The sequence below is a fragment of the Rhagoletis zephyria genome, unplaced genomic scaffold, assembly GCF_001687245.7.
Source record: "Rhagoletis zephyria isolate East Lansing unplaced genomic scaffold, Rhagoletis_zephyria_1.1 Rzeph_scaffold_01457, whole genome shotgun sequence".
Taxonomy (NCBI): Eukaryota; Metazoa; Arthropoda; class Insecta; order Diptera; family Tephritidae; genus Rhagoletis; species Rhagoletis zephyria.
Genome location: NW_016158541.1, coordinates 49,149 through 49,767, shown reverse-complemented (window position 1 = coordinate 49,767; position 619 = coordinate 49,149).

Genomic DNA, 619 nt, shown 5'->3' with positions numbered 1-619 from the left:
AAAAACATTTGCGGAAAGAAAAATTTTTGTAGAACTCTCTTATACATAGGAGGGAACCGAAAATCCAATCGTGGGCCTTTGGCATATCATGAAGACGAATAGAGTTCTAGAGGATGCTCGGTGCAATGTTATCGAAGCAGAACCATTACCGAAACTTATAAATTTTTTGTCGGAGCGCGCAAATGACTTATAGAAAGCGGAGAAGACTCTGCATAATATTACTATAAAACATTTCTTCTAAATTTTTAGTTTTTAAAAAAATATTTTCTTAATTTATTACAACCAAAGTTATGTACATATGTATTACTAATTTTCCGCCCAAACTAACAAAAATATAAAAATTCCTAAAAATACGAAAATTCATGTTTTTATGATAGGCTAGATTTCAATGTCCTCAACTGTATATTGAAAACACAAATGTCATTTGACTTATGGCATGTGAATTTGTGGTTGCCACATCCAACAAATCGTACTTATTGATCAATATTATTGAAGATTTGGCGAAGATTTAACTTAAATCTACCGCCTTTCGAGATTTAATTTTATATGGTAAATCTCAAAAGATTTAACGCCAAATCTCGTCAGAGGGCTAAATCTTCATTAAATCTCAAAATGGAGA